This window comes from Malania oleifera, chromosome 13 (assembly GCF_029873635.1).
Source record: "Malania oleifera isolate guangnan ecotype guangnan chromosome 13, ASM2987363v1, whole genome shotgun sequence".
NCBI classification, from domain to species: Eukaryota; Viridiplantae; Streptophyta; class Magnoliopsida; order Santalales; family Ximeniaceae; genus Malania; species Malania oleifera.
Genome location: NC_080429.1, coordinates 3,595,293 through 3,619,111, shown reverse-complemented (window position 1 = coordinate 3,619,111; position 23,819 = coordinate 3,595,293).

Below are 23,819 nucleotides of genomic sequence, written 5' to 3'. Positions count from 1 at the left end.
AGCTAGGGGTGTTTTGGGCTTAGATTGAATGTATGGGTCACCCCACTATTGGGTCGAGCCAAATGGGCTTGGATCCTAGAGAAATCAAGTCAATGGGTCGAGTTCTGACCCACAAGTTGAGTGAACCCGGGTTCAATGGATTGGGTACGTTAATGCATTTTGGTCAATCAGTGGGTCAGATCCGAACTGTATGGTTTAGATTTGATTGATTTCAGAGTATTTATGTTCTATTCTTGAATGAGTATAGATGAAGTACTAACAAAGAATATATAAGAATAAGTCAAAAAAACTTACCTACCGTCTTCTACTCCTTCAGTCTTTGAATAGAATGTCGATGGCCCTTTTAATTAAAATTATATAATGTTTTTGTGCTCCCCTCTTGATGTATGCTTCTGAATATCAAATTCTCTCTCATTATGAACCTATCTACTTGTGAATTTCTCTGCCCTCTCTGAATCGCCCTTCCTTTTTCTGCATCCCTCAAAGAGCCTCAATTTATAGGTTTGGGAAGCATTGATTGTTACATTTAGATCAAAAAGCCCAACCACGTATTTACAGTTATCTCCCATTTGCCTATTTAATTTTTATAACTAACCATCTTTCTTTGTGCATGCCTGCAGGTGCCAGAAATGTTATGGGAGAATCAAGAATCTTGTTCCCCCCCCCCCCCCTTTGCATTTATTTCTTCTATCTGCTATATTCCCCATTTTTTTTATATTTTTTTCTATATTATTTATATAAATCGTGTAATAATAATAATAATAATAATAATAATAATAATATCTTCTTTTGTTATATTTGGCTCTTGGGCAAAATGAGATGTCTACAAAATCTCCCAAATCCAAATTCAAGATCTGAAATTCATATTCCGAAACACGGTATAAGAATTGTTAAAGTGAATTCTTCAAGAAAATAATCTTGCCATTAATAAAATTAAAATGTTCTATTTTGTTCTCCTTAATTCTCATTTCAATTTATAGATAAATAAAAAAATAATATCAAATAATACAAAAAAAGAAAGAAGAAAAAATTAATGAAAAAATTGAGAAGAAATTATACATGTACACACACACACATCTATGGTACTTCATTCCCTCGAATTATATATAATGTAATAATCATTTAACTTAGTCAGGGGTACAAATGAATAGATTTTCAATTAAAGGGGATATATGTACCAAGATGGGCGTAAAGTAATTAAGTAATCCAACGTGCATGGGATATTTATTCATTTATTATTTATTTATTGCAAGTCCCCTCATCAATCTTTTGGGGGCTGAATCACTTATATAACTCTATATATTAATCTTTTTCAAAATTTGTACATAGCAATTTTGTTGGAAAAACATTAATAATAGAAGGAAACCATCAATGTTAATAAAATTAATAATAAGTAAAACACAAATATTTAAGAGAAGTTGAGATGCGGAAGGATCACTGTCCTTAAACTTGATTTCAAGTTCACGAAAAAAATATTTTGGTGCATATAGTCATTGTGTTACTCAATGAGCTCCATTGACAAATGTTAACATTGAAGGAATCCATGGGCGAGATTAATACACATGGATGAGCACTAGATTGACCCAAAAACTTAAGTTTGTTGGGTCTTGGGCTCAAGTCGGCCTTACCACTGCGCCTTACGTGTAAGAACCCTAACCGTAGTATGTGGATTTAATATTTGAAAGAAGGGTAAGAATGTAATTGTGCAGACTTCGTCGATGAGGCCATCATTCGTTGACAAAGGTTGAAGGCTCTTCGTCGACGAAATTGCTCGTCAACAAGGGAATGCTGAAAGGTTCAAAAAAATTGGAAATACCCGACTCGTCGACGAGGCCACTGTCTCGTCAACGAAGGTAATGGAGGACTCGTCAACGAAGATGTCAATTCGTCAACAAATCCACCCGAGTCAAATATCCTCTAAGTTATTGCTTATAAGTTAAGTAATCTTAAAATATCCTCTCCCTCTCTCTCTAGAACTTGAAGAACTCTCTCTCTCTCTTGATTTCTTCGTCGTTCGTCGCCTGATTGGTAAATCCAATGTTATTGCGAGGATCAGGGAAAGATTCTCTACGTTTCTAGTGGATCGGAATCTCGTTTTGAGAGGTTTTGGGTTTCGGCTAAAATCGAGGTAAGGCACGATTTTCGTTTCTGATTCAGAATATGTGTAGTAGTACGAATTGTAAGCATGTATTGTACTGTGGTTTGTAGGTTTTGGAGTCTCGATTCGTAGTTTTGGGGACCGTAGAATTTGTAGAAATTTGGGTTAAGGTAAGAGGATTCATTTTATATCAGTTTATTTTTGAAATCATGATCAGTAAGCTTGTAGGTTACGATCGTATGTATGTTTTGGTAACTTATTTGAGGAAATCTATCGGGTAAAAATACGGGATACTTCAAGTATCATCTCTACTTTGTTTGGAAAATTGTTCGTTTTGTTTAAACTGTATTATTGAGATGACTGTTATCCATTTTGTATAAACTGTATACTTGAAATGGAAAACGATATGATTTGCAATAAACCAAATAAGTGTGGTATGTATGGTTGTATGTAATTATTCCGGGTATTTGTAAAACAGCTAGTGGTAGCTAATTACCGTACGCTGATATGTATACGAGTGTGAGCTCTAAAATGATTCCAAGTTTTGTGAAATCAGCTAGTGGCGGCTAATTACCATACGTCGAAATAGCTATGTGGCGGCTAATTATCGTATGCTACGCCATGTACCGGTGTGAAAACCGTGAGCGAGAGTGTCCGACTCTATATCTGAGGGTGTGAAATATCACTATGTATCCCAGCTAGTCACCGAGGGGTGTGAGCTACACTGTATGGCAATGTAATCACTGTGAAATTTCGGGTTTCATGAAGTAGTTGTGTGTTGGCAATGTAATCCCTGTGGAATTTCGGGCTCATGGAGTAGTTGCGTATTAGTGTGAGCTACATCGTATTGGGAATGTAATCGCTTGAAGTTTCGGGTTTCATAGCGTAGTTGCGTATTAGTGTGACGACACTGACTGTGTGTTTTGGATATTGTATGTACTGAAATGCATTTGTGAAAATACTGGAACTGTATGGAAATGTTTTCGAACTGTACTGTATTGTATTGTATAGTGTTATGTTTTGCGTAAAATAATACTGGTATGTTACACACTGATATAACATGTTTTCTTCCTTACTGAGAGGTGTCTCACCCCGAATGTACGTACAATGTTTTCAGGTCCTTCAGGTAACCGTAATTAGCATCCTAGAGATCGGAAGCGGGGGTGTCGTTAGCTACTGTTAGTGCCTGCTTAGGTACGAGTGTTGTAACTGGGTTGTCATGATGGTTTTTTTGTAAACACCCGGAGTATGTACGGTATTTATAGGAATGTGAACCTTAGTATTGTATGGGTATGTGTATCCTAGCTTTGTACAGACTCTGGTATTGGTATGTTATATGGATAGATGAAGCATTTTCTGCTGCGTAATTGATGAGTATGGATGTATATGTGTATGTGTATAGGGCATCCATGTACCTCACGGGGTCGAACCCTCTTATTGTATTGTATCATGTATGTTTTAATTGATATAGAGATAGGTTAGGTTACTATATTCACACTTGGGACCCATCTGCGGGTTCGGGGCGTGACATTACGTGTCTCGAATTGCATTTTATGTGTCTCCAAAGCAATCTTATCTCCCACATCTTCACCTTATTCGGATCCATCTCCTAAACCTCAATGATCTTTATTGGCCTTGATCACGCACTTGGTCCTCCAACTGTAAGCACGTCAGGAGAATTAGTTTCACGTCTCAATTTTTACGATGTTCCTCACCTAAAGTTACGAATCGTCGTCTCTGATACCACTTGTTAACACCAAAAGAGTCCATAGGTCAACTTGATACACATGGGTGAGCACTAACTTGACCAAAAAACTTAAGCCTATTAGGTCTTAAGCCCAACCGTCTATATAAGCACCCATTATCCACTCAAAATTTTCAATATGGGACAAACATCACTAGTGAAATTCTTAACAACAAACATCAGAATTATAGGCCAAAGATGTAGTATCATTTAGTTACCCAACAAAATATAAATCATGATGACAAAGAGTATACAAGTGTTATTTAAAGAAAAGTGTGTGTTTGTCTCTTTGTGGAAAGGAAGAATTTGTTAAGGTTGTTTAGGAAAAGCTATAAGATTGGTCGGATTGGTCAATTTAATCATCCGATTGGGGCCCCATTGGTTTCGCATTTGCTATATGCGGATGACATTCTGATTTTTGCCAATGGTGGGAAAATGTCTATTAGAAATTTAGTTTACACTCTAGAAATGTATGAGAAGTGATCGGGTCAAAAAATTAGTAACACAAAGTCATCGTTATTCCTTTCAAAATACATCACTCCTGCTCGGGAAGTATGGTTTATTGAGAATCACGGGTTTCATGGAAGGTAAATTTTCGGTTACATATTTGGGGAAGATAAATTTTCGGTTACATATTTGGGTGCGCCTTTGGTGTCTGGAAAATTATCTTCTGGGACATTGGAGCCTCTTGTGGAGAAGGTTAGAAAGAAAATTGTAGGGTGAAAATCTAAATTGCTCTCGCAAGGTGAAAGATTGATTTTATTAAGACATGTGTTGTCTAGTATGCCTATTCATTTGATGTCTGTTATTAAGGTTTCGCAAGTCACATATTCTAGTATTAACTCTTTTCTTTCTATTTTTTTATGAGGAGAGGTAAAAGATAAAAGAAAGATTCATTGGCGCTTTTGGGGGAAAGTTTGTAAACCTACCTCGGAAAGGGGCTGAGCCTGAGAGATCTTAAGGAAGTTCAGAAGTCTCTTCTCATGAAATTTGCCTTCAGATTACTCACCTCTAACAATCTGTGGGCAAGTTTTTTCTGAGCTAAATATTACAGAAATGATCATTTATTAATAAGGAGAGGAAGACCAAATGACTCTCGGTTCTGGAAATCAATTATGACGACCATTCCAGAAGTTATGAAGAATGTTAAAATTTTGGGGAGAGGTGGGAACTCTTCTTTTTGGTTCGATAGGTGGCTGTCATCATGCCTGTTATCTGTGAGTACTGAGAATATTTTGAACAAGAAATTGTGTATTAAGAATTGCTGGATAAATAATAATTGGAACTCTAATTTAGTATTGGAATTAGTTGGTGCCGATAAAACAATAGAAATCTTGCACCAAGTGCCAGCTGGTAAAAGTGGGCAGGATATTTTTGTCTAGAAGCCTACCCCTGACGGTAATTTTTCTACAAAAACGGCTTGAGAGGCAGTGAGGAGCAAAAGTGATAATTTTTTGTAGAATGACTTGTTTTGGCATTCTTTATTATCCAGAATAATATCAATGTATTTATGGAGAGCCTGGTTTAGATGTTTGGCTGTAGATGATAGAATTTAGGCCAAAATAATATCGATGGTTTTGGCTTGTGATTGCTGCGTTCAAAGAAGTCAGGAAAATATTGATCATATTCTTTCTTTAGGTGAGGTGACTTCAAAGGTTTGGCGTCGGGCTAGTGTGGTGTTGGGAATTCCTTTCCAACGATCCCTTCCCTAGAAAAACAAAATGGCAAATTGGTTCCACTATGCTCAAAAATTGTCTATCAAAGGTATTTTAATCAGGCTGATTCTGTGTTTATTGCGTGGTGCCTCTGGAATCGAAGATGTAGGGTGAAAATGGAAGGAGTTTATCAAAGTGCAGATCAGATGTGAAGAAGTGTTCGATTCTGGGTTAGTTTTATTACTAAGAGCACCAATTCTTTTCAAAAATTGAAGAAGTCGAACATGAAGATTTTGAATGAGTTTCAAATAAAGCATCAGGAAGTTTGCGACAGACCTGAAAAATTTATTTCGTGGGTTAAACCTCTAGTAAAGTGGATAAAACTTAATTGTGATGAGAGTTGTAGGGGCAATTCGGGTACTTTAAGAGGTGGAGGAATTATTCGGGATTGTCATGGTATGGTAAAAGCGACTTTTTCAAGTTATTTTGGCAATGATACGAATAATAGTGCGGAATTAAAAGTAATCAGGGAAGGAATTCGTTTGTGCAAATGTTTGCATTATTTTAATGTGATTATTGAAAGTGACTTATGAACTATAGTTGATTAGTTTCGGAAAGGTAGATGTACTTTGTGGTATCTTTGAGATTTTTTTGAGGAGCTCGTGGTGGAATTAGAAGGAGTGAACATCATGGTGATCCATTAATATAGGGAAGGCAATAGTGCGGCTAATTTTATTGATAAAGAAGGAGAAATGGGAAACAATGTAATTTACGGAGAATAACACATTCTACCACGTTATCTGAAAGGTATTCTTATGATGGATAGGTGGGGTCTCGTTTCCGTTCGTCATTTGTTTAACTCTAGAATTTCATTTTGTGTATTTTGATTTGATTTTGGTTGTATTTATGTTTTTATTTTCTTTATTAGTTATGTTTAGTTTTACTATCCTAATTTAGTTGGTTACTGGTGTTGTTTTCTTTGAAAGAGTTTTTCTGTAATCTCCTTTTTTACTTATCTTGTAACCACGGTATTCCTCCGTTAAAAGTGAGGGTATATTAATAAATAATTGGAGGTGCTGCCCTCGTTTAGTAAAAAAAAAAATTATTATTTAAAGAAAAAACAGTATATGATTTAAAGTTGGATCATGTGTTTTTTCAATTAAATAACTTCCCTACATTATAAATATGAAACTATAAAAATAATAGTTAATATTTGAAAATTTTATATATATATATATTTATATATATTAAATTTAATGTGTACTTAATTTAAAAAATAAAATTGATAATTGTTTTATACAACTTATTAAGTAGATATTTTTAATTTGAAACATATGAACACTAATACAATGGATTTCACAAATGCACTATATATATAATAATATATATAATACAGTCTTTATGTGGGATGCGTGTGTCGGTGGACGGATGTGGATTCCCCCAGACACGGTACTGACCTCTCCCCTCTCTCTCTCTCTCTTTCTCTCTCTGCACTTTCCACCATGCATGGCCCATGGGAATGATCAGAAAAGTTCAACCTCAGCTCCTCAGCCTGCCCTCTAAGCTTAACCTTTTATATTAACCTACTTAATTTCTATCTATGAATTACTATCACCATCATTCATTCATTTACTTAAATTACATTTTAAACCCCCTCCCTCTCTCTCTCCAATCTGTATATGAGGAATGTATTCAAGTCGAATCGAATCGATACAGTAAAATATTCTAAATCGACTCAAAAATATTAAGCTTGAAATTCGACTCGAACTCAATCAATTTCATAATTATTAAACAAATTATTATTAAATACATATATAAATATATAAATAATATATATAATATTAAATATATATTATATGATATATATATATATAATATAAAAATAATAAAATCTAAAAGTTTGATTAGTCTCGAAACTCGTATTGAGTACTATTATTGATTTCAAAGTCAAGTTGTTCAAATACTCGATTACCCCGAATCAAGTTGAGTAACTTCACCCCAAATGTGTGTGTACTTCCCCATAGATCTCTAGCTGGCATTCTTTTTGCCTCTGCTGCTGGTATATTAAAATTTTGGACATATTCAGATCTGACCATACATTTGTACACAATATTATATATTATTATTCGATTCTATGGATGCATGAGAGTGACACATCATATATATCTTCTATATATATATATATATATATATATATATAGTGGGGCTCAAAACCTAGGTAGCTAAGACTGTGGGGTACATGATAATTAAGGATCAAATTCCTTCCAATAATTTTATTATTTTTTGAAAAAAAAAAAATCAATCTAGGGCATGCATTAGACCCACCAAGAAATTAATAGCGAGTAATTCAAACAACTGGTATTATTGGATAATTATTATTCTACTAATATGTAATTAAAAATACATTAAATACTATGGTGCGGCACTAAACTCTGAGGTGAAAATCGTCAACTCATTGACGCACCCCTAGTAATTCACCAAGGTTAATTCTTAAGGAGAAATCGAACCCGTGACCTTAGGTCACTAAAGTCATAAGTCACCCTTACCACTTGAACTAACTCGGCTGGACTTTTTTTTTTTCTTATTACTTGTCCCAATATGGGTAGGCAATTGTGTGAAAAATAAGAAAAAACATTTATATATTTATGTAGTTATGTTTAGGTTAATTTGTCTATTTGGTAATATTTCATCTTCTTTTAAATTTAAATGTGGATAAATTTAAACAAAATGTAAAATCTAAATTTATGTTAACTTAAACTTCTTTTTTATCCGAAAACTCCAGCCATCGTCGCATCACATTGAACATAATAGTGCAGCACTAAATTAGGGAGATGCAATGTTGTCACCCACCCATTGAAGCCTCAAGGGGGAATCGAATCCATGACTTTGAGGCTTCTAAAGTCACAAGTTCGCCCTTATTACTTGAATTGACTCGGCTAGACAATTTATATGAACTTAAATTAATAATTCACTATGTTAAATAATTTTACAAAAGCGTTTATAAATATGAAATTAGACAAATTGAAATACAATTTTATATTATATCTTGTATAAATTCAATACAAATTCAACTCAAAATTTCCACAAACAAAGGGTTGGTGATTTTCGAATAAAAAATCTAATCAATAGAAAAATGAAGGGCGTGGATCATTAAAATGTTGATCAAATTTCTTTTTGTATTTTGTTGTTGACTTCCATTTGGGTTTTTTTATAATATATATATATAATTTGCATTACTCTTGAATTCTTGCTTGTACGAATCTTCCTTTTTATTATTTCGATTAATTTTTTTTTTCCCAACACTATAGCTAGATGCACGTCAATGCTCAACTTTTCCGCTACTCTACAAATTGGTGCATGTGATGGTGATACAAAATTTCTTGTATTGTACTTTGTAGCTTATGTAGTGCCATTTTTTTTCTTTTTCTTTTTTGTTAATTTTATTAGCCATATTCAAAGTTTATTACTTTAATAATAAACACATGGGCCCGAAAATTCAAAAAAGTACAAAAGGTTATGAAAAGGTTGGAGTATACAATGGGTTAGTTTTGTCAATTAACTGAATTAATCAATTTTTTTCGATTAATCTCACCCTATTATCGAATCAATCAAATTGAGCTCTTTAACCGAACTTTACCCAACTTAATTGAATTGTCAAGTAATTCGGTTAACCGAATTTAATTAAATAAAATTAAAATTAATCACAAAAAAATATATAAATGTATAATCTGTATGTCAAAATGAGAATGATCGAATGGGAAGGAAATCTGGGAATGGCCAAATGGAACATTTAAAGTTTGGAACCCTAGCATAAAATCATATAATTTATTAATTTATATTGAATTATTAATTAATTAATATTTGGGTAATTTGGTTAACCAAATTACAATTTCCCCATAACCGAACTGAAAATTGAATACCCGAATTTATCTCATTCTAAAATCGAACCAAACTGCAAATTAATTGAACCGAATCGACCGAATTCGATTGGCTAATTTTGTTAAAATCAAATTATGCTTATCCCTATGAAAAAGTATACAGATCATATGGGAATGCCCAAGTTTTGTTGTAAATAGCAAGATACCACTTGGTTGTTTTTTAGATGAAAATGTTTTTCCTTGGATCCTAGGGATACCCAGAGTAGTTGTACATTTAGTTTGATCAATACATTTATCCATTTGATAAAAAAAAAAATAGAAAGGTAACTCTCTCTAATCTCATAAACCTTTTTATCATTATCAAAATTTAAACTTACAATTAATCTCGACCTAATATATAATTATACAAGTGTATATCAATCTTTATTTGTCAGAATGTCCATTAAATATTATCATATGAAAGTTACTTAAATTCAGCTAAAGAAGATAGTTGCTTCCTCTTTAAAAAAAAAAAAATATTATGTAATATTGATACATTAGAAAACTGTCAAAGACCAGTATCTCCTATGAATATAAATTAATGTTAATTATATAGATATGTAACATGTTCTTTTATTTTTGATTTTTCAAAATATTTTGGTTCGTGTTCTAATAACGAAACTAAATTGAGAACAGTGATGGAAGGAATAAAGATTTGTAAACAATTCGTCATACTAGTATTGACATTGAATGTTATTCGAATATTATATTAAATTGGATAGAATCCAGTAAATGCTTTTTATGGTAGTTATAGGATTTTTAGGAGCAGCTTATTGGTGTATTAGAGGGTGTAGATTTTTCAATAAATCATCTTTATAGAGAAAGGAATAAAGTGACAGATGCGTTGTGTAAAAACCCGAACCGTGATAAATGGGTTAAATAAATAAGAGAGGGACAAAATAGGGAATTTGGCAAATTTCGTCAACGAAACCATATTTCGTCGAGAAGCCTTTGTTCTTCACGTCGATGAAATTCAGAGACTCGTCGATGAGGAGAAGCCGAGGAGTCTCGGAAAAACCGGAAATGCTAGATTCGTCGATGAGGCCATCGATTCGTCAACGAAGTCAGTGAAGGATTCGTTGACGAGAACACCATTTCGTCGACGAAATTGCCCGGGTCAAAGGGCTATAAATATCATTTTCCTTTACTTCCTCACTAAGAAACTCAAAACATATATATATATCTCTAAACCTCTCCCTACACACTCTCTCTCTCTAGATTTCTTTGTCGATCGTTGATGGAATCGGGAATCTGAAGTTACCACGAGGATCATGGAAAGATTCTCTACAACTTCTACGGATCGGAATCTCGTATCGGAGGTTTTCAGGTTTCGGCATAAAATCGAGGTAAGGCTCGATTTTCAGTTCTTATTTGGTAGTTTTGTAGGTAACTGTCTTGTGAACATATTATGTACTGTGATTTGTAGGTTTTGGAATTCAGTTCGTTGTTAGGACTCTTGGAGTTCAGAATTTGTTATTCGGGGAAAAGGTAAGGGAAGTTATGTTTATATTGGTTATTTTTGAAATCGGACTCGGTGGAATTGTCACGACCTGCCCATTTTCCACATTTTTTTTTATAATAATATCAATGTCATACATTCCAACTCAGCACGTCACCATCCACCTGGACCCGTGGGTACCAGGGATTTAACAGAATATATAACAGAAGTCTAAGCAGCAGAAAGCATATAATCATGTACAACTCACCATAACATGCATTACAATATACCAGAGTCACTATACCACTAAATTATTTATATATACATCCCAAAATCATATCTAGGGACATTTCCCACAAAATCTAACTGTCTCTACAAAAACTTACCCTTCATAGAGGGCAGATAAACAACACTAGCTCAGCGGGGCTTTTCCCGCTCTCCTATCTAGGGCTCCTGAAAAGTTTATAAGATTTAGGGGTGAGACACCTCTCAGTAAGGGAAATAAACTAATACTAGTGTGTGGTAACATGAGTATTCTGTATTCTACATATACCATACATAACATATTCAATACTATTTCATCAAATCTAGAAAAGACATATATATATCAACACATGGTAGAACATATTGCATTTTCATAAGCATATCTCATCTCATATAGTAATAATAACATAAAAACAATCTTGGTAGGTTAGCTGGTTGTTGTCATGTATTACCCCCACATGATTGGGTTGTGTGGCTTGAAGGCGGGACCTGACAATGGTTGACCGACCACTGCCAAGTCAAACAGTAGTCTGTAGGTTCGATTGGTCTGCCAGACCTGGTCTATACACCAGGGGTGATCACAACACACTTCTTTAATAACCACATCTACCATCCAATCTCACACCACTCCGTACAGCGGCGTTAACACAAATATCATCATCACGAAGACCATGGACACATAGCAACTGTACCGTGCAAGTGCTAACCTAGACCAAGCCAACCAAGTTCTGATATCATATAATATATACTAAAACTGTGATACATGAATATCTCATATCATTAATTATCAAATCAATCATATCATTTGCACATATACATATATCATGAAAATCATTGGCCCGTATGCCGATATTACATATTTTATCATAGCTCGGCTCGTACACCGTCAAATCATAGCACAGTTCGTACGCTAGCAAATCACATCACATAGTATGGCCCGTACGCTGGAAAATCATAGCACAGCCCGTACGCTGGCAAATCACATCCCATAGCACGGCATGTACGCCGGAAAACATCATAAAAATCTTGGCCCGTACGCCGGTTTTCCATCATAAAATCCATATCATCCACATTCCCAGAAAACAGTATTTCACCACATTTTTACTCATGCCATACAAATGGATTTTCACATATTCAACATACGATCATTTTCACAATATTTTACAAATATAAATCATATATATATAAATATATTTATTTTTCCTGAAACTAGATGCTATATATACATATACACGCATTTTCTCAAAATAAAACTAACTTAGTTTATCCCCTTACCTGATTCCTAGAAAGCCCCTAATAAAACTGCCTCGCACCCACAGGGTTCCTAACTCAATACCCTGAAAATAAAAACTCCCAGTATTAAAGTTCAGTATTTCCGTGCATACATCATTTCCTATAACTATCACAAGATCAAATACGGCTTAAAAAGTCTTACCTCAACTTAGGGATGATTTCCAACTTCATTTTCCCAATAATCCGCTCCGGTAAACTCGTAGAGAACTTCACCAGGAGCGTTGTGGTAGCTTCAAATCTTCGATCCGGTGAGAAACAAGCCTAAAATCGAAGAGAGAGAGAGAGAGAGAGAGAGAGAGCCTGGCGGGAACGAGGAACGGTCATCGAGAACGCTTTGCTCTTTCCCTCTTCGAGCGCGGTGATGGCAGTGCCCATGTTGTGTTGGAAAGGGATTTCCTCGGTCCTGGGCGAGAAGAGTCTCGTTGGGTGGTTTAAGCGACGCCCGGGGCGTATCCCCTTGCCGGAGATGATGAGCTGCTCCGTTGCCTTCGTTGCTATTCGCTCCTTGAGAGCCGAGAGGACTGCTCTTCTGATGACCCCATCCTTGTTCGAGTCGCTCTCTTCCATCGCTGGGTCGAGGACGAGAGGGATAGGAGAGCGACTCCGAGGGCAAGCGAGATGAGGGACGACCGAAGGAAGACGAGAGGAGAGGAGAGGGGGAGGACGATTAGAGGGATCTTTTTTTCTTGTTTTCGTTCACTTTGTTGATCTCTCGTAGGGAGGGACACGGGGCTTTGACCGGGAAAATAGATAAGGAAAGCCTGCTAGAGCGGGAGAAGTGAAAGGAAGGCGAGGTTCAAGAGCCGGGGAAGGTGAGGCACCGGAGAACGCGGGGTGGTTGTGACTTGGTGTGGGTACGAGGGGGGATTGCCGGAGAGCCCGTGATGCGTGTGAGGCGGCGATGATGATGTGAGGTACCCAGTTGGAGGGCGGGCGCATGGAGTGGGTCGAGAGATGAGGTGATCTCTAAAGTGACGATGGAGAGTACGAGGAGAGAGGGGAGTAGGGAGAGATGAGGGATAGAGAGTCCGGGGCAGAGGAGAGAGGAGGAAGTTGAGAGCGAGTATTGAGCCTGGTGGAGGGAAGAGGAGGAGAGAGGATAGGAGGAAGAGGAGAGGAGAGAGAGAGAAAGAAAGAGAGAGAGAGAGAGATAGCTTCTTTAGAAAGTTAAAATCCAGATTTTCATATTTATAGAACAGGGGATTTCATCGATGAGCCACGTCTTTCATCGACGAAATTCAGTCCTCGTCGATGAAATTCAGTTGGCTCAAAACCTCCCTCTCGGTATTTCTTCGTCGACGAATCCCTATATTCATCAATGAATTTTCTTAAGCCTTCATCAGCAAATCCCCTATATTCGTCGACAAAGCTCTGCTGATTCCCTTTCCGTTATTCCATCCAAAGTTCAATGTCATCGACAAACGCAACTACTTCCTTTTATTTCCGGCTTCCATTTCCCTTTCTTTATTATTTAAATACCATTTTTATTCAGGTCGTTACAGAACTGTGGTTCATGGTCCTGTGTATGTTTTGGCTACTCATTTGGGGGGGATCTAATGGGGAAAACTATAGGTTTTTCATTATTACAGTTTTGGGAAAAAGGGAGCGACGGGCTGCATCCCTAGTTTTGTTGAAAACCGTGGGTATATGTTGATTTATACTGTGATATTGGGATAGGTATGTCTTGACTTGTTTAAACTGTATTTGTTTGGAAAACCATAATTTAGATTACCAAATGGGTGTGGTTTGTTTGGTTATATGAGTATGCATTTGTGTGTGACTGTTGAAATGCTAGTAGGAACGGGGTTCCGAATTGTTCCAGGTATTGAGAGTGTCTGACTCTATATCTGAGGGCGTGTTTATCGCCTGCCACGTAGGCAAGAGTGTTTGGCTCTATATCCGAGGACATGAGCCTATACTGGCAGATCAGGCCGAAGGGTGTGGATCCACCAGTTAGCGTCGATACGATGCCATGGGAGTCGGGGACTAGCCATGTGCCGATGGCGCTGTGCTTCCCGCATTGGCTGGGCCAACGCCGGATTGTCATGGATCGGCTTTGGGCCGAACGGTGTGACAACACCGAGATTACTGATCATGTCTATATGTGTGTGTGCGTGTGTGCACTACGAAAATTAGTATTGGAATGCATTTAACTGCGTGTATGTTGTATCATGATAACACTCAAATGCCACACACCGATATAACCTGTGTTCTTCCTTACTGAGAGGTGTCTCACCCCTTCTGTACGTACATTTTTACAGGTCCTTCAAGTAATCGAAACTAGCATCCTGGTGTAGGGAACGCAGTGGCCGGTGTACTGCGTTTAGCGCTTGGGTAAGTGCTAAGACTTTAATTTTGATGGGTCGCCATTTTGAGATGTATTTGGGCACCCGTTTGTACGTTTTTTATGGAACCATGTTCTGCTCTTATATAGACTCTAGTATGGTACTGCATATGTGTATATAGATGATCTTTTTTCGCTACGTATATATTTTTGATTGGATGTGTTTAAGGTACCTAGGAACCCCACGGGGTTGGACCCTCATCCATTGTACTATAGCTTTGGATGTTTTATCAAATACAAGGACATGTTAGATTACATTCTCACCCCCGGGTCCCATTTCCGAGTTCGGGGTGTGACAGCTTGGTATTAGAGCTAACCAGATTACTAGATCTTGTAGACTTGGTTAGGCTTGGTTGTAAGTACATACCAGAGTATAGGATGTGGATATAGGTAGAATTGGTTGAGGGTTGTTCGGTTGCTAGATCGGGATTTGTCGACTATATTCCGTATTTTTCCTGGGATGACGATTCCAGTAAAAGCAGGGCAGATCATTGATGACTTTCTTATCGATGTGATAGGACAGACCTAGACTTGGCAGGGAGTAGTTAACACAATTAGTGTAAATCATTGTGTTAACTATACGTGTTGTAGGGATATTGATAGATTCCTATTGTGTTGCAAAATATAGCCCAAGGATAATAACCTGGGAAGTGTCTTCGAGGAGACTGCGAGTGATGAGTCTCCTTCTGTGCCTCGAGATTTGACGAGGTGAATGTTACGAGAGATCGGGCAGAGTGTGAGGAGACGCAAACGCTCTCCTACTACTGTGGGGTGCACCATTGAGAGGTTCACACGCATGCATCCTCTGACGTTCTCCGGAGGACCTGACCCAACGATAGCAGAGGATTGGGTGTAGAAGACTAAGAGGATCTTGGAGGTCCTGCACTGCATGATAGGCAGCGAGTCCTTTATGCCACCTTCCAGCTATTTGGGGAGGCGGGTCGATGGTGGACTGCAGTGAGTCTGCTGGAGAAGCAGAGAGGTCGTCTTGAGGAGATGACATAGAGCCATTTCAAGGAGGTGTTCTTTGACAGATACTTCCCGGCTTCCATACGTGATGCAAAGGCAAATGAGTTTTCTTTGTTGAAACAGGGGAGTTTGACAGTGCAGGGGTATGCGGCTCGGTACATAGAGTTGTCCCTCTTTGCACCATGTTTGATCTCGAGCGAGTATCAGAAGACTCGGAGGGTGAGTGTCATTCTTTTGATGGTAACTACTATATCTTTGGTCGACCTGGTCACATGGCTCAAGATTGTCGTGCACCAAAGCGAGATGTGCCTGCATTTAATGGAAACTGAGGGAGCAACCAGGTACCTCGGGGAACCGTTTAGAAGAATACAGCCCCAGCCAGAGTGTACTCTCTTACTCCAGCGGACACTGAGCATGGAGGTAACATGGTGATAGGTACCTTATTATTGCTTTCGAATAAAGCTTCTGTTTTGTTTGATTTGGGTGCAACTCATTCCTTTGTGTCTGTAAATTTTGTGGGACAATGTGGGGTTGAGACCCAAGACATGAATGAGGTGCTATCTGTTACTACACCATCTGGGAGTGTATCTTTTTGCAGGAAGATGTTGGTAGACTGCCTAGTGTAAATTCAGGAAAAGCTGCTACCAGCGAATCTTGTGGTATACGACATGTCGGGGTTCAATATCATTCTAGGAATGGATTGGTTGTTCTCCAGTTATGCTGTGATCGACTGTTGTAGGAAGGTGGTAGTTTTCAGACCTCCTGGGGAGTAGGAGTATGAGTTCATGGGATCATGTGTGTCGTTCAACGCCACAGATTCTGTCGACTCTACAGGCGAGGAGGCTACTCTTGGACGGATGTCAGGGGTACCTATCTTGTATGAAGGAACCATCGTGGGATGAGTTGAGACTCAAGGACATTCGGGTAGTTAGCGAATTCCCTGATGTGTTACCAGATGATTTACCCGATTTACCTTCGGATCTGGAGGTGGAGTTCGCGATAGAGTTGTTGCCCGATATGGCACCGAACTCTAAAGCTCCATACCGGATGGCTCTAGTAGAACTTTGAGAGTTGAAGGAGCAGTTACAGGAACTACTGAACAGGAGATTCATTCGACTTAGTGTTTCGCCCTAGGGAGCTCCAGTACTATTTGTGAAGAAGAAGGACGGGTCGATGCAGATGTGCATTGATTACCGTGAGATTAACAAAGTGACTGTAAAAAATTGCTATCCTTTACCTCGTATTGATGATCTTTTTGACCAATTGCAGGGGACATGGGTCTTTTCAAAGATCGACTTGCGGTTAGGACATCATCAGGTGAGGGTCAAATTGGAGGATGTAGGGAAGACTGCTTTCTGAACCAGATATGGCCACTATGAGTTCTTAGTCATGCCTTTTGGGTTGACGAATGCTCCGGCGATGTTCATAGATCTGATGAGCAAGGTTTTCCATGAGTACCAAGATCGGTTCGTAATGGTATTCATTGACAACATTCTGGTATACTCGAGGAGTACAGAAGAGCATGTGGAACATTTGAGGTTAGTGTTACAGATTCTACGGGAGAAGAAACTGTATGCTAAATTGAAGAAGTGTGAATTATGGTTGAGTCAGATTGCATTCTTAGGCCATGTGGTTATTGGGGATGGTATATCAGTTGATCCTAGCAAGATTGAAGTTATCCTCGACTGGGTAAGGCCGAAGAATGTGAAGGAGGTTCGGTGTTTTCTAGGACTGGTGGATTACTATCATCGGTTCGTAGAGAGTTTCTCTAAACTATCTAGACCTCTAACACGATTGACTAGGAAGGGAGTCCAATTTGAGTGGACCAGTGATTGTGAGCAGTGCTTTCAGGAGTTGAAGCACCGGCTGGTTACTGCTCCAGTGTTGACCATTCCTTCAGGGGATCGTGGATTTGTGATTTATAGCGACGCGTCTCTGAAAGGCTTGGGATGTGTGCTTATGCAGTAAGGTAAGGTTGTGACGTATGCATCTCGATAATTGAAAGAGTACGAGAAGAATTATCCTACGCATGGTCTAGAGTTGGCTATTGTTGTGTATGCACTGAAGATCAGACGATATTATCTGTACGGGGTACAGTGTGAGATCTTCACTAACCATAAGAGTCTCAAGTTTTTCTTCACACAGAAGGAGTTGAACATGAGGTAGAGGCGTTGACTAAAGTTGATTAATGACTACGATTGCACAATCAGTTATCACCCGGGGAAGGCTAATATGGTGGTTGATGCGTTGAGTCAGAAGTCAGGGCCTACGATTGTATCTGCTGTAACGAACCAAATAATAATCAGATTTAAATAATAAAGAGAAAGGGAAATGGAGATCGTAACAGAAGGAGGAAGTCAACTTCGTCGACGACATTGCACTTTGGAAGGAATAACCAAAGGGAATCATCAGGGCTTCGTCGACGAATACAAGGGATTCATCGATGAAGGTATAAGAAAATTCGTCGACGAATACAGGGGACTCGTCAACGAGGGTATAAGAGAATTTGTCGACGAATACAGGGGATTCATCGACGAAGAAATACCGAGAGAGGTTTGAGTCGACTGAATTTCGTCAATGAGGACAGAATTTCGTCGACGAATTTATTAAAGGATTTGTCGACGAATGACGTGGCTCGTCGACGAATCCTTTGCTCTATAAATATCAAAATTCAAATTTTTTTACTTTCAAATTAAGAAATCTCTCTCCTCTCTCTCTTCCCTTCAATTCTCTCTCTCTCTCTCTCTCTCTTCGATTTTAGGCTAAATTTACACTGGATTGACAGTTTGAAGCCACCACGATGCTCCTGGGGAAGTTCTCTCCAAATATGTAGGAGCAGATCGTTGATGAAAGTAAGTTGGAAATCATCCCTGAGTTAAGGTAAGGCTTTTTAAGCCAAATTTGGTCTTGCGGTAGTTATAAGAAATGATATACACGTGGAAATACTGAAGTTTAATACTGTAAGTTTTCATTTTCAGGGTATTGGTCAGGAAATCCTACAGGTGTTAGACTAGAATATTTTGAGAGCTTTCTCAGTAGCCAGGTAAGGGGATAAACTAAGCTAGTTCTTTTGAGAAAATGCATATATATATAGCATTTGATGTTAGGAAAGTAAATTTGTTTACATATATATGATTTATATTTGGGAAAATACTGTTAAAAATGATGGTATGTTGAATATGTGAAAAATCTGTTAGTGTGGCATGAGTATAAAATGTTACGAAATACTATTTTCTGGAATGGGATTATGATACGGATTTTTATAATGGGAAAAAATGGCGTACGGGCCGAGATTTTTATATATGTTTGTCGGCATACGGGCCGTGCTGTGATATGTTTGTTGGCATACAGGTCGTGCTATGATGTGATTTGCCAGCGTACGGGATGTGCTATGATATGTTTGCCGGCATATGGGCCGTGCTATGATGTGATTTGTTAGTGTACAGGCTGTGCTATGATATGTTTGCCGTGTTATGATATGATTTGCCAGCGTATGGGCTGTGCTATGATTTGCCGGCGTACGGGCCGAGTTATGATAAAATGTGTAATACCGACGTACGGGTCGATGATTTTCATGATATACGTATATATGCAAAATGATATGATTGATGTGAAAATTAATGATATGAAATATCCATGTATCACAGTTTCAATATACATTATATGGTATCAGAACCTGGTTGGCTTGGTCTAAGCTAGCACTTGCATGGTACCGTTGCTATGTGTCCATGGTCTTCGTGATCATGATATTTGTGTTAACGCCACTGTACGGAGTGGTGTGAGATTGGATGGTCGATGTGGTTTTTAAGAAGTGTGTGATCGCCCCTGGTGTATGGACCAAGTCAGGCAGATCCATCATACTTACAGACTATACTTTTGACTTGGTAGTGGTCGGCCAACCATTGTCAGGTCCCGCCTTCGGGCCACACAACCCAGTCATGTGAGGGTAATACATGACAACAGCTAGCTAACCTACTATGAATGTTTTTATGTTATTATTATTATATAAGATGAGATATGTTTATGAAAATGCAGTATGTTCTGCCATGATTTGATATATACATATATATATATATATGTTTTCCCAAATTTGATGAAACTATTACAGAATATATTATGTATGGTATATGTAGAACACGAAATACTCATGTTACCACACACTGGTATTAGTTTTTTTCCTTACTGAAAGGTGTCTCACCCTTAAATTTTATAAACTTTTCAGGAGCCCTAGATAGGAGAGCGGGAAAAGCCCCGCTGAATTAAAGCTGTTGTCTACCCTTTTTGAAGGGTAAGCTTTGGTAGGGACAGTTGGATTTTTTGGGGAAATGTCCCTAGATTTTGTTTGAGATGTGTATATACTAAAATACAGTGGTATAGCGACTTTGGTATTTGTAGTAATGTGATGGATTCTTTGTATTTACAATATTGTGATTATATGTTTCCTGCTGCTTAGGCTTCCGTGTTGTGTTTTGATTTATCCCTGGTACCCCACGAGTCCAGGTGTATTATGATCTACTGAGCTGGGATTTGTGATATTGATATTACAAAAAAAAATGTCAAAATTAAGCAGCTCGTCACATCTGCTATTGTAACTCAGTGTCACATCGGATGGGATTTGGAAGGCTCAGGTATAGAATTGGTGGTTGGTGATCATCAAACTTATCTTGCTGGTTTGGTGGTCCAACCGACCTTATTTGAGCGTATAAAAGTCGCGTAGGCTAGTGATGCAGAGTTGGCAGAGGTTAGGGAAAAGGTACAGCAGGGATTGGCTAGAGAGTTTAACATCTCTGAGGGAGGTGTGTTGAGGTTTAGGACTAGACTGTGTGTTCCAAACGATGATGAGATCAGAAGAACGATTCTAGAGGAGGCGCATCGTTCTATGTATATGGTGCATCTTGGTAGTACAAAGATGTATCGGGACTTGCACGAGACCTTTTGGTAGTCTGGCATGAAGAGGCAGATTGCTCAATTTATGGAGCAGTGTCTGACGTGTCAGCAGGTGAAAAATGAACATCAGAGGTCGGCAGAGCCGTTGCAGCCTTTGCCTATTTTAGTATGGAAATGGGAGCATATTTCTATGGATTTTGTGACCGGATTGCCACTAGTGCTTCACGGGCATAATGTTATTTGGGTGATTGTGCATAGATTGACGAAATTTGCCCATTTCATACCGATGAAAGTAGGTTATCCTTTGAGTAGGCTAGCAAATTTGTATATGCATGAGATTGTGAGAATGCACGGGGTACCAGTGTCCATTGTGTCACATTGAGATTCGAGGTTTACTTCTCGATTCTGGACGAGTTTGCAGGAGGCACTAGGGACGAAGCTTATTTTCAGTATAGCGTTCCACCCCCAGAATGATAGACAGTCGGAGAGGACGATACAAATATTAGAAGATATGTTGCGGGCTTGCGTGTTAGACTTCGGTGGTAGTTGGATACAGTTTATGCCACTGGTGGAGTTCTTTTATAACAACAGCTTCCAGTCTAGTATCGAGATGGCATCGTTCGAGGCTTTGTATGGTCGTAGGTGTCGATCTCCTTTGTGTTGGGATGAGGTTGGTGAACGTCAGGTGTTAGGACCTGAACTTGTGCAACAGGCGTCTGAGAAGGTGGGTTTGATCCGGAAGAGGATTAGATCAACTCAGAGTTGGAAGAAGAGTTATGCAGATGTTCGCTGCCGTGAGTTAGAGTTCGAAGTGGGAAGTAAGGTATTTCTACGTATCGCTCCGATGAAAGGGGTGATGAGATTTGGGAGGAATGGCAAGTTGAGCCCGAGGTATATCGAAACATTCGAGGTACTTGAACAAGTGGGTTCGATAGCCTACAGGATTGCATTACCTCCAGCACTTTTGAGGGTCCATGATGTGTTTCACGTATCTATGTTGGGGAGGTACGTGTTGGATCCTTCGCATGTTATTAGTAATGATGAGTTAGAAATTGGGGATACTTTAGCGTATAAGGAGATACCTGTTCAGTTTCTAAATCGTAAAGTTCACGAGGTTGAGGAAGCTTCTTGGGAACTGGAAGGGAAAATACGCCGGAAGTATCCATAATTGTTTTGAGTACTTTTACATGATCCTACTGTGGATTGGGATGGGTGGTTAGTCGTCGAGAGTGTGTGTGTATTATGAACTCCTCAGACTATTGTATATGTAACCACGGTATTCCTCCGCCATAAATGAGGGTATGTATGTGTATGTATATGATGGGGCTACGCTGTATTGGTCGCCAGTTTTCGCTTAAGTTGTGTATGTGTATTCGATTGTATGTATAATTTTGTGAATGAGAGATGGCAAATTTCGAGGACGAAATTTTGTAGGGAGGGGAGATTGTAAGAACCCGAACCATAATAAATAGGTTAAATAAATAAGAGAGAGGCAAAATTTTGAATTTGGTAGATTTCGTTGACGAAGCCATATTTTATTGAAGAAGCCTTTGTTCTTCTCGTCGACGAAATTCAGAGACTCGTTAACGAGGAGAAGCCGAGGAGTCTTGGAAAAATCGGAGATGCTAGATTCATCAATGAGGCCATCGATTCGTGACGAAGTCAGTGAAGGATTCGTCAACGAGAACACCATTTCGTCAACAAAATTGCCCGAGTCAAAGGGCTATAAATATCATTTTCCTTTACTTCCTTACTGAGAAACTCAAAACATATCTCTCTCTCTCTCTCTCTCTCTCTCTCTCTCTCTCTCTAAACCTTTCCCTACACTCTCTCTCTCTAGATTTCTTCGCCGATCGTTGATGGAATCGGGAATCTGAAGTTACCACGAGGATCGTGGAAGGATTCTCTACAACTTCTACAGATCAGAGTCTTGTTTCGGAGGTTTTTGGGTTTTGGCGTAAAATCGAGGTAAGGCTCGATTTTTAGTTCTGATCCAGTAGTTTTGTAGGTAACTGTCTTGTGAACATATTCTGTACTGTGATTTGTAGGTTTTGGAACTTGGTTCGCTGTTCTAATAATGAAACTAAATTTAGAACAGTGATAGAAGGAATAAAGATTTGCAAACAATTGGGTCATACTAGTATTGACATTGAATGTGATTCGAATATTATAGTAAATTGGATAGAATCCAGTAAATGCTCTTTATGGTATTTGTGGGATTTTTAGGAGCAGCTTATTGGTGTATTGGAGGGTGTATATTTTTCGATAAATCATCTTTATAAAGAAGGGAATAAAGTGACAGATGCATTGTGTAAGAACCCGAACCGTGATAAATGGGTTAAATAAATAAGAGAGGGGTAAAATTGGGAATTTGGAAGATTTTGTCGACGAAGCCATATTTTGTCAATGAAGCCTTTGTTCCTCTCGTCGACGAGGAGAATCCGAGGAGTCTCGGAAAAATCGGAGATGCTAGATTCGTCGACGAGGCCATCAATTCGTCAACGAAGTCAGTGAAGGATTCGTCGATGAGAACACCATTTCGTCGACGAAATTTCCCGAGTTAAAGGGCTATAATTATCATTTTCCTTTACTTCCTCACTAAGAAACTCAAAACATATCTCTCTCTCTCTCTCTCTCTCTCTCTCTCTCTCTCTCTCTCTCTCTCTCTCTCTTTAAACCTCTCCCTACACTCTATCTCTCTAGATTTCTTCGCTGATCGTTGATGGAATCGGGAATCTGAAGTTACCATGAGGATCATGGAAGGATTCTCTACAACTTCTATGGATCAGAATCTCATTTCGGAGGTTTTCGGGTTTCGGCGTAAAATCGAGGTAAGGCTCGATTTTCAGTTCTGATCCGATAGTTTTGTAGGTAACTATCTTGTGAACATATTCTATACTGTGATTTGTAGATTTTGAAACTCGGTTCGCTGTTTAGGAGCCTTGGAGTTCGGGATTTGTTATTCGGGGAAAAGGTAAGGGGAACTCTGTTTATATTGGTTATTTTTGAAATCGGACTCGGTGGAACTGTGGTTCACGGTCCTGTGTATGTTTTGGCTACTCATTTGGGAGGGAATCTAATGGGGAAAACTATGCGTTTTTCATTATTACAGTTTTGGGAAAAAGGGGGCGACGGACTGCATCCCTGGTTTTGTTGAAAACCGTGAGTATATGTTGATTTATACTATGATATTAGGATGACCGTGTCTTG